Source organism: Triticum aestivum, chromosome 7B (assembly GCF_018294505.1).
Source record: "Triticum aestivum cultivar Chinese Spring chromosome 7B, IWGSC CS RefSeq v2.1, whole genome shotgun sequence".
NCBI lineage: Eukaryota > Viridiplantae > Streptophyta > Magnoliopsida > Poales > Poaceae > Triticum > Triticum aestivum.
Genome location: NC_057813.1, coordinates 752,431,434 through 752,446,312, shown reverse-complemented (window position 1 = coordinate 752,446,312; position 14,879 = coordinate 752,431,434). Strand labels below are relative to the sequence as shown.

The following is a 14,879-nucleotide window of genomic DNA, read 5'->3' as shown; positions in this document are numbered from 1 at the left end:
GCACGTGTAGAAAAAAAAGGGTAAACCTGATTACTAGTCTTGCCTTTAGGATTAGCTCAAGTGTTGTAGGATGATTGTGTTCTCCTGGTCATAGGCATTTGTTTAGTATAACGAGAATGCCGACAACAATATTTGTTATACTTAGAGATGTTATCGCCACAAGTATACAGTCAATAACACCGAGAGTTAATGTATGCCTAGTTCCTTAGCCATGAGAGTATCGAGTCACTTCATGCTGGACGATACACTTTAGCGTTGCTCCAACATCATCTATAACACACTGATCATAACGACAACTTACAAGTTTATGAAAAAGTATGACAAGAGGCAAGATAGCTCAAAGAGTGGAATTTGCTCCTCTCACGATGGAGAAATATTCTTAGGGCCCTCTGGGTGTGATGGTCAGACACAAGTGACTAGCTCACAGGGATGCCGGAACACGAAAATGAGAAATAAGAACAAAACCGGTAACGAGGAGACCGGTATAGTGAGCATGTGAATGACTCATGAGGATACTGATATGTCGCACCTCTGGTTTTGTAATGTGTCGTCAACCAAAGGTAATATCATATGATAACAAAAGGTTCATTTGAATATCACACGTGTAAATATAGGGATCAATATGGATGTCCACGGTTCCGCTTTTGACCATTGAACCAAAGGTGCTTTCGCTCATGTCTATAGTTTACTGTGACAACCTGATTTTTGCCTTCTCTCTTTTGCCGGACTTGGTTTGCATTTGCCTTGGTTTTGAGTTTTTAGAATCAATTCAATTGGACTTGTCCCTTGGGCATGCCCTTGACTTTCACCCAAGTGACCCATCTGCATCTCATCCAACTCCATTTCTTTCTAAAACCCTAGAATGTCCCATTGAATATTTTTCATAAGTGAAAATATTCATTTTCTTTGTGAAACCTCATTTCAGAAATTAGGGCTCCAAAGCAACCCCAATTTTTATAGCTCCAAAAATCCTGAGATAATTCCTGAATTTTCATTGAACCTTGTCCCACCTCCCTGAGTAAAAATATTGCATGACTTTTTGTAATATTTTTGCTACAGAAAATCTTTTCCTTTCTGGCCCAAAAATGCACTTTGTACAACAAGTGCATTTGTCCTTAATCTTTTGGAGCTGATCTTTCTTGAGCTTAAACACCCTCCTAAGAAACCCTTAACCCCGAGATCAGCCCTAATGGCCTTCTAGAAGCTAGCCAAACTTGGCGACCAAGTTTCTGTCCATAAACGCCAGCAAGCTTGAGTCACTTCTGGTCGGCCTGGGTTTGAGTTTTCACCTTTCTTAGACCTAACACTGCATGGAATTTAGCCCAGACAAGGTTTGGCAGCGTTTGGGCGTCGTTTTGGCAATGCCAGCGCGGTGACCGCATGTGAACACGGGCCCTGACATGCGTTCAACGCGCTCTGCGTCGTGCCAGTGCCTCTGTTCGGCGTGTGTCCGAGCCAGAGCTCACCGATGACTGCCGCACCACGCCACCCCCTTCTACTCATCGCCCTAGACCTCTCCCTGGCGCTCGCCGACGTCGGAGACGCTGCAGCGAGCACAGGCGTGTCGCGGCCAAATGTGACAGCCTGGATTTTTCCTTCTCTCTTTTTCCGGACTTGCCTTCTCTCTCTTTTCCGGACTTGGTTTTTATCGTGGTTTTTGCCCTGATTTGAATTGGAGTTTGAATCATTTCAAATGGACTTTTCACTTGGGCATATCCTTGACTTTCACCCAAGTGTCCTATCTACTTTATTCCTCTGATCAATCCTCAAAATAATCAAATGAATATTTTTCATAAAAGAAAAATATTCATTTCTCTCTCTCAAACTCACTTCAGAAACTTGTGCTCCAAAGCAACCTCAATTTTTCTTGCTCAGAAAAATCTGAGATAATTCCTAAATATTCTTAGCACCTTGGCACACCTTTCCATGCAAAAATATTGCACCACTTTTTTGAATATTTTTCTGTAGAAAATTATTTCTATTCTGACCCAAAGCTGCAGTTTGTACAACAAGTACATTTTTCCTTGAGCTTTTAGCCTTGATCTTTCTTGAGCTTAAACACCCTCCTAAGAAACCCTAAAGCCCAGGAGATCAGCCCTAATGGCAATCTAGAAGGTGGCCAAACTTGGCGACCAAGTTTCTGGACAGAAACTTGTTAGCTAAGTGGAGTCAAGTCTGGTCGGCCTGGGCATGAACCATCACCTCTCCTAGACTAAACACTGCACGGTCGAGCGCGTAGACAAGGTTTGGCCGCTCCTAGGTGTCGTTTTGACCATGCCAGCTTGGTGACCGCGCAAGGACACGGCGCCTGGCAGTGTCTCGACACGCTCTGGCTGGCGCCTTGCTCTCTGTTTCGCGCGTGCTCGTTCCAGCGCTCGCCGCCGACTGCCGCACCGCACCACAAGCCCCGACCCATCACCCTTGACCGCTCCCTGGCGCTCGCCGATGATGGAGCCGCCGCAGCAAGCACGGGCGTGTCGCGGCCAAAACGTCACAGTGCGAGCGTGCGCTTGTCCTCTTCCCCATCCGCCTCCTGTGCTCATCCATGAGCATGGGCAAGATCCTGCGTTGACGCTGAGCCTTTGCCCCCTCGCCTTGGAGCTTCTCGTCGCCGTTCGCCGCGTGTCCAGAGAGCTCCGGCAGCGACACGTCCCCCCCTTGCTCCGGCTATATATAGCACTCCCCTCCTCGATTTCTAGCCAAGCACCACTCCACACGACCTCCACGAACACGTAGACAAGCAGAAACTCGGTCGGGAAGGTCTCTGGCCGTCGCCCCGACCAGAGGACTCCGGCGATCCCCGCAGTCCAGCCGTCGCTCTCCAGTGCCTCTCGAGCTCAAGCAGCTACTTGGGCAGGGCATTAGGGATTTGCTGGTGCTGCCTGGACACCACTAAGCCCTCGGAGCCACCTCTAGCCGTCGTCTTCAACCACTCCAGCGAAACCCGTCCGCCGCCGTAGCTTGCGAGCTCAACTGTGAGCATCTCCGTCCACCCCAAGCCAAGCTACGGGTACGGGCAGGTGTGCCTCGAGCCCCGTTTCATCCTATCCCTCTAGCCCTAGCCCCAAACCCCCTCGTCACCAACGTGAGCTCCAGCGAAGCCCCGCCTCTCTCTGATCTCGTGCACCCCCTCTCTCTCCTGACGCGCGGGACCCACCTGTCGGTCTCACCACTCGCGCCCAAAGCGGTACGAGTGGAGGCGTATTTCTGTTTTACGCCTTCGACGTCACCCCCCCCGGATTTCTGTTTAATTCAAATATTATTCAGAAATTTGACTGAACTTTGACCAGCCACCATTTCTAAACTATAAGTCCAAATGATTTGATTCTTTTTGCATTGTCTTTGTTTCAGAAAGCTCTAGTAGCACACCAGAAGGTGGATTTTTCCTTGCTGCCTAGAATTTCTGGTGATTTTCAGAATGTGTTTTGACAAATATTTTTGTGGTTTAAATTCTTTTTCAGAAGGAGAAGCTTGTCTTGAAGCAAACCAAGAGGGGTGAAGGCAAGCCACACCAGCATTTGGATGGTGTTATTGCAATATCTATGATTTTCTACTTGAATATGAGTTCTTATTTGAAATTAAAATTTGATAAATAACTTTGGTTAATTGCTTGTTACTTTATTATGCTTTATATGCTTGTTTCATTTACTGGTTAAATGCATGAACTTGTTTGGTTAAGTAGAGTACGATTTTGCATTATACATATTGCTATGGAAATTAATGTTAGTTATTTTCTTAAAAGATAGTTTCATTTAAATAAAGGACTAACAACAATATTGCTGGATAAATAAAAATGAGTTATAACCAGAAAAGTTTTGGTTCTAAGAATTGCAAGATGCATATATTGTTAAGTTTGATCCATGAATATGAGTTGTTTGCTTTGTATGACGAGTAGTTGCATGATTCTTTTTGGGTTCTATCATGTTGATGATAAAAAGTTTTTATCAAAGCTAAACTTGATTAAGTTCAACTTGAATATGATGTAGATCACATCATGGTGCCACTGAATCGGGTTTTAATTCAGTGCAACCACATTTACCTTATGGGAAGGTCTTGATTCGGTCCTTTGTTGTGGCTCTCACCGGAGCCTCCCGCGAGGGAAGGTTATGATGACTGTGAGGCTAATCAGAAAGTACCACCGGCGGTTACTGAATATAAGGCCATTGAGGAGCATGCTGCGAAAGTATTCACTCCTGCTAATTTCTATATTCTGCAAGATGATCTGAAGTAGATGGGACAACTTGAGATATTTGAGATGCTAGTAGGAATTGAATGTCAGACATTCATCGTGACATGACAGGATAACCACAAGTTCAGGTATAATGTTGTGTATAAACCAGGTAACTCAGAAGAAACTATATCGTACATGTGTCTCAGGATGGTTCGGAAAAGGGCTGCCTTGCAAACACATTCTCTTTGTTCTGCATCATCTTAAATTGTCTGAAATACCAAAGTGTTGTGTCCTCCATCGGTTGTCGAAAAATGTGAGAGATGGGTTGCTAGTGCAGTGCAAGAGTGATCTTTTTGGCTGGGGTTGGTTTGGGCCAGAGGAGAGATAACGATATAGTCAACTGAGCATAAAATCAACAGAAGTTGTTCATGTTGTAGAAAATGATTGCAACAAATGATCCCTTCTTGTTTAATGAATTGATGAAGTGTCTGGACGATATAATAGTAAGGAAGAAGATCCCGGAAGAGGAACTCATAGAACGTAGAAGGTGTGCTCTAATTGCGAAGCATGCAATTCAAGCGGAAGAAGGTGCAGCAGGTATATGTGATCCTGAGAAAGTTTCAGCGAAGGGTGCACCTAAGAAAGGCCGGTCAAAGGGTGTCCCCGACGTTACCAAAAATGGTAGACCAAAATATTTTAGAGAGAAGAAAAGTGATCCGTTGTGCAGTCTTTGTCATTTCCCAAGTCATAACAAGGCGACATGTAGTCAAAACGAGAAGTAAGTTGTACATTTTTTTATGTTTCTTATTTGATTTTATCGACTGAATGTTCTCACACAGTTCTTTATGTTTAGTTTAGGTATCGGGCGTAGAGAAGCAGCTTGTTTCTCGTGGGAATAACCTATGTTGTTGATTATTTATAACGTGTGTGCGCCACAAAAACTTAATAAGTGTTTTCTTTACGTTTGCGACGTTTGCTCAAAACATTTATGGCAACATCTATCAATAAGTGTTTTGTTTACGTTTGCTCAAAACATTTATGGCAACATCTATCAATAAGCGTTTTGTTTACGTTTGCTCAAAATCATCGCAAGAGTGATCTTTTTGGCTGGTGTTGGTCTGGGCCAGAGGAGAGAGAACGGTATGGTCAAGTGAGCATAAATCAGCAGAAGTTGCTCATGTTGCAGCAAATGATCCCTTCTTGTTTGATGAAGTGTCTGGACGATATAATAGCAAGGAAGAAGATCCCGGAAGAGGAACTCATAGGACGTAGAAGGTGTGCTCTAATTGCGAAGCAGGCAATTCAAGCGGAAGAAGGTGCAGCAGGTATACGTGATCCTGAGAAAGTTTCGACGAAGGGTGCACCTAAGAAAGGCCGGTCAAAGGGTGGCCCCGATGTTACCAAAAATGGTCGACCAAAAGATTTTAGAGAGAAGAAAAGTGATCCGTTGTGCAGTCTTTGTCATTTCTCAGGTCATAACAAGGCGATATGTAGTCAAAACGAGAAGTAAGTCTTCCATTTTTTTATGTTTCTTATTTGATTTTATCGACTGAATGTTCTCACACAGTTCTTTATATTTCGTTCAGGTATCGGAGCATAGAGAAGCAACTTGTTTCTCGTGGGAATAACCTATGTTGTTGATTATTTATAACGTGTGTGCGCCAGAAAACTTAATAAGTGTTTTGTTTACGTTTGCTCAAAATATTTACGGCAACATCTGTCAATAAGCGTTTGTTTACGTTTGCTCAAAATATTTCTGTTGAATGATCATTACTGTATATGTTCAAACCCGACCTGGCTCATAAAAAAACGCCCAACACAGTTCTTTATATTTCATTTAGGTATTGGGGCGTAGAGAAGCAACTTGTTTCTCGTGGGAATAACCTATGTTGTTGATTATTTATAACGTGTGTGCGCCAGAAAACTTAATAAGTGTTTTGTTTACGTTTGCTCAAAACATTTATGGCAACATCTATCAATAAGCGTTTTGTTTATGTTTGCTCAAAATATTTCTGCTGAATGATCATTGCTGTATATATGTTCAGACCCGACCTGGCTAATAAAAAAACGCCCAACCAACACAAGCTGCTGGACCAGTTAGTAGGTACATTTTCCGACCCAAATCAAGCCTAAGAGGGCGACTCGGGTAGGGAAATAGGCCGAGGAAAGGCCCAGCAGCTGGGTCTAACGGGGCTGGGAGGATTTGCTAACAGACGAGCTCGACAGGTTTGATGCGCCCGAGTATTTAAACAGGTTCGAGTGGCTATCAGCTCACGAGGTGGGACTAAAAGCGAGCAGCTGCGCCGCGCGTGTGGGGGCGGGGGCGACCGCACGGGTGGATGGTGGGCCGGCCCAGTTGTTGATGGAGAGGCGCGCGCGGGGGGAGGGGGCCTGTTAGATCGCCCTAGTTGCCCAGTAATACGCCATGATAGATGCTTCATGTCCCACCTTGGCTAATCCTCAAAAAAAAAAAATGTCCCACCTTGGCTCACCATAGGTCCCTGTAATATGCCATGCAACAGAATTGCCCTCCATCACAAAGCCATCAATAAACTTAGGGAACGAGTAGTTATTGATTTGTTATTGTATGTTTTAATATTTTTGTTTATAAACTTGGTCAAAGTTTGTAAAGCTTGACTTTGACCAAAGCTAATATACGAACTAAATAAAAATGGAGGGAGTACATAGTAATACCATGGATGTAATCCTCATGGGCCCGTAATCAACACAGTAAAAGCATCCACTTGGCTAGCACATCACTTCTCGCGTGAGACCATCGGACAGGTTGCATGGAGGAGCCCATGCCCCGTGCCAGCAAACCCAGGATCAGCTAAGAATCGAACCTTGGCTCCGCTGCAAGTACAGGCTACAAGCCATTGCATGCAAGCCGGTCCCCTAAAGGGGTCCTACATTTTCCCCCAAGCTAAGGAACCCGGGCTAGGTCGATAAGGAGATTTCTCAAGGTAAAAAGAAAAAGACTTTGTGACATACACGGAAGAGATAAAATTTATGCAAAAAAAGTGATAGGGCATTGTATCCCGCTCAAACGAAGTTTGTTACAACTTATTACGCCTACTCGATCATGTTCCAGAAAATGTTCGCATTTTCAAAAAATTGTTCATTTTTCAAAATGTTCAAAATTTTGAAAAAAATGCACTCCTATTTTTAAGAGATGTTGTGATTTTAAAAATATTGGTTAAGTCCGCCGCCGCCGTCCATGAGCACTTCGGTGAGTCGAAAGCCATCCATAATTGGGTTTAAGACCAAGGCGGCTGGTGCTCGGATTGATCGGGCCCTTGGTTCGTCGTCAACGATGAAATTTATTGCCGCGTCGTTCCATGGGCTCATTGCGGTTACTTGGTTGATTTCGGCGAGGTCGCAGAGTGCCCTTTTGCGCTGATTATTTGAAGAGAAGGTCTCGAAGACCGTAAAGACGTTAAGATCGTCATCCTCCCGAGAATGTTTCTCTGGAGTAACGGTGGTGAGGATAGCCTTACCGCTTTTAGCCACTTGCCGGAGTACCCAGCATGCCCGAAGGTTGTGAGTTGGTTTGGTGCTCAGCGTTGCATGAATCTGACAGGGCTTGTCGAGGAGTTCGTCGAGGACGGACCTATGTCCCGTGAAGGGTTTGTTTTTCTTGCCGACGGGCTTATGATCGGATGCCCCATAAGGGTGTACCCGTTTTGCCCGGGCAGTGCACTGCTTAAAGGCAGCGGGTTCCAATTGGGTTTTGGGCCTTCCATGTGCTTTCTGTCGTGCAGTATTTCCGTACTATGTGCGATAGTTCCGTGAAACTCTGTATGCGACGGCGGTCGAGGGAATTCCGAATTCCCCCATCGACGCAATTGTGACGAAAAACCGAGACCGCATCGTCGTCGCAGCAATCTTTAATCTTGTTTTTGACAAGTAGAAACCTAGCCCAAAAGTGATGGACCGTTTCCTGAGGTTGCTGCCATACATACATCAGGTCGTATATGTCAGGAGGGCCTGAATTGCTTGGAGAGTATTGATTGTGGTGGGCGGGTGGGCTAAAACTTGAATCCCTGCCCAGAATTTTATTCGGAGCTTGTAAAATCTCCGAGGTCACCGGTTCGGGTCCGGGAAGATCCAAGCGCTCCCCGGACCCTAAGTCTGACCCAGAGTTCGTGGGACGTGGGGTCCCCTCCGAAGGAAGAGTATCCAGTTTAATGGGTTCGGAGATCCGAACATAGCTGGTTTTTAACTTAGGGGAAGAAGTGTTCTTGTCTCGTTCATCGATGATCGCCACCAGGTGAGTGATCGGCGGGAGATTGGTTTCCCTCTGGTCAGATTTAAGCCCAATCCGATCATAATCCGTTGAAAGCCCCAGGTCGGCGATGCGATCTAACAGCTCGTTTAAGGACGAGATGTCTGCCGGATCCATCTTTTTGGAGTGTTCAAGACTGATGCGGAGGTGATGTTTGGAGGTCGTGGGGGGGCGTCGTCGGCTTGATGGCCGTGTGGGCGCCCACGGTGAAATCGCCGAGCTGGAGGACCTGTCCTGAAGTTAGGCTTCTTCCAGAAGTGATATCATTATTGATGACAAGGTGAGCTATGGATACTTCTATCGAGAACACAATGGAACTCTCAATGAAAGCACCAATGTCGGTGTCAAAACCGGCAGATCTCGGGTAGGGTTTTATCTCCTTTAAGAGGGCCCGAACCAGGGTAAACATCGTGTCCCCATCGTCCCTTGTTACTATCGATTCTCAGACACACAGTTCGGGACCCCCTACCCGAGAACCGCTGGTTTTGACACCGACACCGATGTCAACCCAGGATCAGCTAAGAATCGAACCTTGGCTCCACTACAAGTACAGGCTACAAGCCATCGCATGCAAGCCGGTCCCCTAAAGGGGTCCTGTACATCGTAAAATCCAAGCTACAGAACCCAGGCTAGGTCGATAAGGAGATTTCTCAAGGTAAAAAGAAAAAGACTTTATGATATACAATTCCGGAAGAGATAAAATCTATACAAAAAAGTGATAGGGCATTGTATCCCGCTCGAACAAAGTTTGTTACAACTTAGTACGCCTACTCGATAATGTTCCAGAAAATGTTCGCATTTTCAAAAAATTATTCGTTTTTCAAAATGTTCAGATTTTTAAAAAATGCACTCCTATTTTTAAGAATTGTTGGGATTTTAAAAATATTTGGTATTTTTTCAAATAATTTTTTTCAAGAAAATGTTTCAACATAATTCAAAAAAGTTATCAAATCTCCCCGCTGCAGTATGTCGTTAAATAGTTTCACGCTTCACAAATTCCACCAACTGTCCTCTCTTGTAGTGGCTAGCACACGAGGTTTAGAAGCGCGATGTCACATGTTCGATTCTTTTCGAGAATGTTCTTTTTCGGTATGTTTTCGTCTCGCCTCACGCCCACTGGGCCTGGTCAGGTGCAAAATTTTGTCCAAAATTCCCCGAGAGATCAAATGGGGAATTTTGAGGATGTACTTAAAGATGACCTTAGGTAGTTGTCGGGTTACATGACATGCACCTTCAAGCTAATCTTCTAAGTTACTTTTTCTTGAGAAAATACTTCTAACTTACGTGCAACATCAGTTTAAGTACATGCATGCAAGCGGATCTAGGGCCTTGGCCAAGATCTGGCTTCTTTGTACTACGTAGATCTAGGGATCTGGGCAGGGATTCATGTGGTTGTTGCCCCTGTATGGATCTGTGTGACTCGGTGCCTATGTCTGACTAGGAGGCTGGTTTTCAGGTGTTTGTCCTCAAGTTGTTCCATCTCCGGTGACGTGCCACCGTAGAGTGGCTTGGGAGTGTCGTTGCTGGGTTGTTTTAGCCACACAAATCACGTGTTCGAGTTTATGAGCTGCACCATGCCATCTCAGGCGCCCACACCACCACCGTACACCTCGACGTCGAGGTCATGCAAAGTTTTGACAATCTCCATGTTCCATTACTGCTAGGAAGGCGCATCTGTGATTGCAGTGGCAGTGGGGTTACCACAAGGCAAACGTTAATATTCTATGGGTGAAATTTTTTTCAAAAAAAGTAACATAATCCGTTGTACAATTGGAGTAAAACCGAAGAAAGGACCAGTGCCTACGTCTGACTGGGAGGCTGATTTTCAGGTGTTTGTCCTCGGGTTGTTTCATCGTCGTTGCAGGTGATGTGCCACTGTAGAGTGGCATGGGAGTGTCGTTGTTGGGTTGTTTTAGTCCACACAAATCACGCGTCCAAGTTTACGACCTGCATCATGCCAAATTAGGCGCCGCCACCGCCAAAATTCCCGCAAGTTTTTCCAAAGGTAAATAATCCTACTATTATTGACATCCACAAGCAACACTAACAAAGGTTTGTGTTCACCTATCTCAAATAAAGTCATGATTTTGGATTTTGACATAACAAAAAACTCTAATTGAAATTCAACTTGAAATCCTGGGGCAAATCCTAGAGCCCACTCTGTCCTCATTAAACCGTACGTACCTTTTTGCGCCTTTGCAAAGGCGGTTCTCGAGCTCCACATCTTTATCCCTCTCGGCCAGTGGATGCGGCGGGAAGGAGGGGTACGGATGGCAGAGGTGACTCGGTAGGTGGCTGCTTGCTAGGGAGGTAGGGACTGACAACTGATGGTGGCATGCAAGCTCGAGAGAGGAGGAGGGCGGCAGTAGGCCTGGAGGTGGGGAGACCGTCGTTGCACTTATCTTGCATAGATAGAAAGGAATGGTGTACACTTTTGGGAAAAATAATGCGATTTCCTATAGGGTATTTCCATTCAGGCTGCGTACGTCTATACTCGATTGGTAACAAAGAATTTTCAAAAGTCGTTGCACTTATTTACGTAGATAGGGAACGGAAAGACATTTGTGACGCGAAAATAATGCGATTTCTTATAGAATATATGTGCAATAATGGTAATAGTCGAGGAAGAAAAAAATGAAAAAAGAAAACCAACGATCCAACGGCCAGAGAGAGAGAGAGAGAGAGAGAGAGAGAAATTATACTTAGTGTTAACAATCCGTCGTACGTTGGAGTAAAGAAAAGATTATAGAGTAAGAGGGAGACAGCAAAAAAGGCTTCACTGGGTGGCCAGGCCAGTGAACGCTTTTACATTCAGCAGAGTTACAACTCAGTACGCCTGCTCCATCATGTTCCCGAAAATGTTCGCGTTTTCAAAAGAAATGTTTTCCTATTTTCAAGAAATGCAGGGATTTTAAAAATATTAGGATTTTTCTAAAAAAATTAATTCTAAGACAATGTTTCAAAAAGTTTTCAAATCTCGACGCCGCAGTATGTCGTTAAATAGTTTAACGCTTCATAAAATTCACCAACTGTCCTCTCTTGTAGTGGCTAGCACATGAGGTTTAAAAGTGCAAGGTCACGAGTTCAGATTCTTTGTGAGATTGTTCCTTTTCGGTTTTTTTTTCGTCTCGCCTCGCGCTTACTGGGCCTGGTTAGGTGCAAAATTTTGTCCAAAATCCCTCGAGAGGTCAAATGGGGGATTTGGGGGATATACTTAGATATGACCTTAGGTAGTTGTCGGGTTACATGACATGCACCTTCAAGCTAATCTTGTAAGTTATTTTTTCTTGAGAAAATATTTCTAACTGACATGCAACATCAGTTGAATTAAGTACATGCATGCAAGCTGATCTAAGGCCTTGGCCAAGATCTGGCTTCTTTGTAGTATGCAAATCTAGGGATCCGGGCAGGGATTCATGTGGATGTTGCCCCAGTGCGGATCTGTGTGGCCAAGTGCCTATGACTAGGAGGCTGGTTTTCAGGTGTTTGTCCTGGGGTTGATTCATTGTCGTTGCTGGTGACGTGCCGCCGTAGAGTGGCATGAGAGTGTCGTTGCTGGGTAGTTTTAGCCCACACAAATCACACGTCCAAGTTTATGAGTTGCGTCATGCCAAATTTCGGAATTTATAACATTTTCTGGAAAACAAAGTATAACAACTAAAACGAAAAATGATCAAATGAAAGAAAAGGTAAATAATAGAAATAGAAACAGAAGCGCAAAAAGAAAGAAAAGAAAAAAGGAAGAAGAAAACAGGGAAAAGGGGGAAAAATGGCCACAGAAAAAAATCCGGTTCAGGGAACCTACTAGAAGGTTCCCAAAAGCGGGTGCTTTCCCTAAGTGGGCCAGCCTGTGTGTCCTCGTTCGTTCACTTTGCTTCAGCGAAGCAGCGACGATCGGAGGCACACGTGCGCCATATATGATCTGCCAACCAATGCACTTAACCAATATAGATCATTTCAGACTAAACTAAAGAAACAACTAATTTGCATTGTATCAGCATATAAACATCATAGTCAGCATTCATAAACATCATAGTCATCATTTAGAGACGTTACCTACATTTCACAACCCCTACAGTTGCCCAACAGGGTAAACAAACTGCTGGTTGGTACAGCAAGGGGAACATCACGAGAAGCAGACTGCTGGTTGGTACAGCAAGCAGCATCTCAACACACATCTCACAAAAGACTAAGCTACGATCAGGGAACTCGACCACAGCGGAAACCACAACCATCTGTGTGTCTTTGGCGGTCCAGATCACTCCATGGGCAACAGGAGCATCTTCGATGGCTGTGGAGAGGTCACAGTCAAGTTGGAAGAGGGCGCGCAATGCATCGATGGCAATGGATGGCAGACGGCCTTGGAACACCCTCTTCTGTGATGCCAAGACGACAATACAGAAGCTTCTCCGCCATCTTGGTGATTGGGGCTTCCCTTCGCCTTGGCACTGAGCTGGACACTGCTACACGATTATTACAGAAGCTATTGATGAATCTTGAGGGCAAGGATCTCAGGGTAGGGTAATATTACCAGGTTTAGAGGGTGAAAAAGTTGAGCATGACCTGCAGAAACAAAATTGCAAACACTGTGACAATGACAAATTGTAGACTAGCATATGAAAAATGAAGGAACTAGCGAAAGGAGCACAAGTAATGGCCAAAGAGCGAAGATGCTACAGGATCGAGGAGACCGCGCCCAAAGTTTGCTATTTCCATCAGCCTAATTATTGACGCGCATCGTTGACGCAGCCCTGCCTTTGAAATGAGTGTCTGTGCCGCAGACAACACAAACTGAAACTAAATAAGGTCACAGAAATTAGACAACAGTTGTCCAGTAAGCATATTTTTGCCAGTGTGAATAGAATTTCTAATCTCTTGATGAAATGGCCACCTCATTTCAAGCAGTTAATATTTTGAACCTTCACATTAAAAAAAAATCAAGACTTCGAAATAAATAAATGATGGCACATCAGAAAGCACCGAGAGTCAAAGTAGCAAGTGAGGATAAAAAAAGCGTTTGGTAATGCCTCAACAGAGCTAGCCCAGCTAGCTAGCTTAGCTGGTCCAGTCAATGCTGTCCTCGGCGATTAACCCCGTCGGTAACAGGATTTTTATGCCGCTAAATACGTTTAGAAGCGACCGGTGTGGTACTAATCAAATTCAAAAACGTGGAACCGAGCGAGCGCTGCCCGTGAGATCGTTCCAGGTCGCGGTCGCTGGGCCCTTTTCTCCTCGGCCCAGTAGGCCAGTTAACTTCAACGACGAAATATCAAGCAGGTGGGCGCAAAACCCTATATGCCGCTGACTGCATCGCACAGGGTTGCACGAGCCAACGACGCAGTGGGCCTGCCCATTTGCGAGCGAAGCCTTTTTTTTTCTTTACAGTATATATACCGGTTTTGGGAACCTTCTAGAAGGTTCCTGAACCGGGTTTTTATTGTTGTTTCCACTACTGGGTCTTTGGGTTTTTGTTTTTTCTTTCTTTCTTTTTTTCGTTTTTGTCTGTTTTTTTGTGTTTTTTTTCCATAATTTCAAAGAATTCATAAAAAGTTCAGCATTTCAAATTTTGTTCAAAATTTCAAATTTGCTCACTTACCTAAAAATGATCAGAATTTTAATATCTTGTTCACGTTTGTTTGAAAAATGTTCAGAATTTCAATGTTTTGTTCATGTTCTTTCAATTTTGTTCATTTTTTAAAAAAATGTTCACATTTTCCAAAAATGTCTGCGTTTCATTATTTTCCTGAATTTCTAAAATGTCATTTTTTTCATATTTTATCCAAAAATAAAATAAATGTTATTTTGTTAAAAAAAACATTCTCTGTTTTTCAAATTGTTCGTGCTTTCAACAAATGTTCAGTTTTCCAAAAAATGTTCGTGTTTTAAAAAGCTGTTTGGTATTTATTTATTTTTTTGAATTTTTTGATTTCTTTTGTATTTTCCAGCAATGTTCACAATAAAAAATGTGCTCAAAACTGAAAAAATGCTTGCATTTTCAGAAAATGTTTGGCAATTTCTAAGAATGTTTTGTGCTTCGGAATAAATGTTCAGAATTTTTTTAAAATGTTCCTGTTTTCTAACTTTTTGGAAAAACTATTTCTGAATAACATTTACATTTTTTGAATAAGTTTGAATTCTAAATTTGTTCGAGTTGTTCAAACAATTGTCAGATTTTCAAACATTACTCGCTTTTCAAAAAAATCCAGGAAAAGATATAAAAAACCATAAATTGCCTTCCTATATTGTCATGAATGCTTGTTAAGTCCACTTGTTTAGCTAAGTCGTCCTGTTTTTTTTTTCATTTTTTGACAATCAAATTGTTGCGCTACTGTACAAACGTGATCGCTACACCATGGGCCGGCCCAATCGGGTGTCTGTGTGTGCGTCGGGTCGCTATTTGACGCAACACTACTAGGGAAACTA

General features: G+C 43.7%; 1 long non-coding RNA gene across 2 annotated transcripts; it reads right to left on the bottom strand.

The window, feature by feature from the left end:
* Positions 1-12,480: 12,480 nt before the first annotated feature.
* LOC123160575 (uncharacterized) lies at positions 12,481-13,388 on the bottom strand. 2 transcript variants are annotated; one of them, XR_006480254.1, is made up of 3 exons: positions 13,134-13,388; positions 12,988-13,019; positions 12,481-12,916 (listed from the first exon to the last, which is right to left on the bottom strand). It is a non-coding gene; the product is annotated as an uncharacterized lncRNA (long non-coding RNA). The 2 variants fall into 2 exon arrangements; XR_006480253.1 differs by having other exon boundaries at positions 12,481-13,019.
* Between the last annotated feature and the right edge of the window lie 1,491 nt (positions 13,389-14,879).